At 44.4% G+C, this 2,582-nt stretch overlaps 1 pseudogene; it reads right to left on the reverse strand.

Moving 5' to 3' along the window:
- Positions 1 to 452: 452 nt before the first annotated feature.
- LOC111747792 (small ribosomal subunit protein eS27-like) lies at positions 453 to 2,015 on the reverse strand (annotated as a pseudogene).
- Between the last annotated feature and the right edge of the window lie 567 nt (positions 2,016 to 2,582).

Below are 2,582 nucleotides of genomic sequence, written 5' to 3' on the forward strand. Positions count from 1 at the left end.
TCAAGTCCACCCAGAGGCACCTTGGAAGAAAGGCCTGGTGATTTACTTCTGACAAATCGGCCATTGAAAACCCTGTGGAAGGCAAATCTACTCTAACGCAAACGGGATTGCCATGAGTCAGAATCAACTGGACGGCAACAGCAAGAACGACAGTTCCTGGAAGAAGATCATCCGGCTTTTCTTCCTAGTTTGTCAGTCAAGAAGTGCCACTGTAACCTGCCCACCAGAGGTGACCTTGCTGGTATTTGAAATACTGGTGGTATAGCTTGCAGTACCATAGCAACACGCAAGCCACCATGGTACCACAAACTGACAGACGGGTGGTGGACCCCTTCCTTAAAAATCATGGTTTCCATGTTGGCTTTTCTGTAAGATTAGATTTATAAGTAATATTTTTAATCCAAAATGTGTTTATTGGAATGGTTTCCCGCGCATCTTGATTAAGCGTGCTTTTAGTACTGCCTCCGTCTGAAGGTGCATCCTTCTGTAAGTCTTGCTTTTCCCCTTGGAGCCTGGCAGAGAACAGTGGGGCAGCCAACACACAAAACTCTGGTTTGTGCATGGCTAAAGATAGTGGTGATTGTAGAGCCTGATGGGCACCGCACATCCATGAAGTAGGAACTGAGGTTTTGCCTCAGGCACGTCTTCTCGTGTTTCCTCTTCAATTCCAGAGAGGTCCTTTCTGAGAGGCATGTTTGCAAAGAAAAGCTGTCACCCCAGAGAAGCAATAATTTTTGAAAGAGCCCTACTGCTCTGGGAAAAAAAAAAAACTTTGAAAAGTATGCTAGCACACTCCTGGTTTTCCACCTGGTTCAATGGCCATGCCTTCTCACTCTTCTTTGCTGGACACTTCTCATCATCCAAACTTCCAAACATCATAGTTCCCAGGGCAAAGCCCTTGGCCCCCGTTTCTCCCAATCATTCTCTACGTGCCCTCTCCAGTTTCTTTTCTTTGAATACCATCTACATGCAGACAACTCACAAATATATAGCATCATCTCCAGAATTGCCTCTGAACCCCAATCTTCTCTGTCTCACAGCTGACTCAGTTTCTCCACTGGAATGCATACTAGACATCTTGAACCCAATGCATCCAAAATGGAACTGACCATGCAGCCGTGCTTCCTAAACCCATGTTGCTGTTGTTGTGTGCTGTCGAGTCGATTCTGACTCATAGTAACCCCTGGCGACAGAGTAGAACTGCCCTGTAGGACTTTCTAGACTGTAATTGTTATGGAAGCAGATTGCCAGGTCTTTTCTCCCGCAGAGCTGCTGCTGGGTTTGAACCACCGACCTTTTAGCGAGCAGCCAAGCGCTTAACCACTGCACCACCAGGGCTCCTTTCTAAATCCATATTCTTGACTTTTCTTTATCTCACATCCCATCCTTCAGCAAGTCCCGAATCTGCTTTACAAAGCATGTTGTCGTTGTTAGGTACCGTCGAGTCCATTCTAACTCATGGTGACCTATGCACAACAGAATGAAACACTGCCCGGTCATGAGCCATCCTTACAATTGTTGTTATGCTTGAGCTCATCATTGCAGCCACTGTGTCAATCTGCCTCGTTGAGGGTCTTCCTCTTTTCTGCTGACCCTGTACTCTGCCAAGCATGATATCCTTCTCCAGGGACTGATCCTTCCTGAAAAACATGTCCAAATTATGTAACACTCAGTCTTGCCATCCTTGCTTCTAAGGAGCATTCTGGTTGCACTTCTTCCAAGAGGGATTTGTTCATTCTTTTGGGAGTCCATTCAATATTCTTTGCCAACACCACAATTCAAAGGGCGTCAATTCTTCTGCGGTCTTCCTTATTCATTGTCCAGCTCTCACATGCATATGATGTGATTGAAAATACCATGGCTTGGGTCAGGCACACCTTAATCTTCAAGGTGACATCTTTGCTTTTCAACACTTTATAGAGGTTCTTTGCAGCAGATTTACCCAATGCAATGCATCTTTTGATTTCTTGACTGCTGCTTCCATGGCTGTTGATTGTGGATCCAGGTAAAATGAAATCCTTGACAACTTCAATCTTTTCTCCATTTATCATGATGTTGCTTTCTGGTCCAGTTGTGAGGATTTTTGTTTTCTTTATGTTGAGGTGCAATCCATACTGAAGGCTGTGGTCTCTGATCTTCGTTAGTAAGTGTTTCAAGTCCTCTTCACTTTCAGTAAGCAAGGTTGTGTCATCTGCATAATGTAGGTTGTTAATAAGCCTTCCTCCAATCCTGATGCCCTGTTGTTCTTCATATAGTCCAGCTTCTCGGACTATTTGCTCAGCATACAGATTTATAGGTATGGTGAAAGGATACAACCCTGACACACACTTTTCCTGACTTTAAACCACTCAGTATCCCCTTGTTCTGTCCAAACAACTGCTTCTTGATCTATGTATAGGTTCCTCATGAGCACAATTAAGTGTTCTGGAATTCCCATTCTTCGCAGCATTATCCATAGTTTGTTATGATCCACACAGTCGAATGCCTTTGCATAGTCAATAAAACACAGGTAAACATCCTTCTGGTATTCTCTGCTTTCAGCCTGGATCCATCTGACATCAGCAATGATATCCCTGGTTCCA

This window comes from Loxodonta africana, chromosome 9, assembly GCF_030014295.1.
Source record: "Loxodonta africana isolate mLoxAfr1 chromosome 9, mLoxAfr1.hap2, whole genome shotgun sequence".
In the NCBI taxonomy this organism is placed as follows: Eukaryota; Metazoa; Chordata; class Mammalia; order Proboscidea; family Elephantidae; genus Loxodonta; species Loxodonta africana.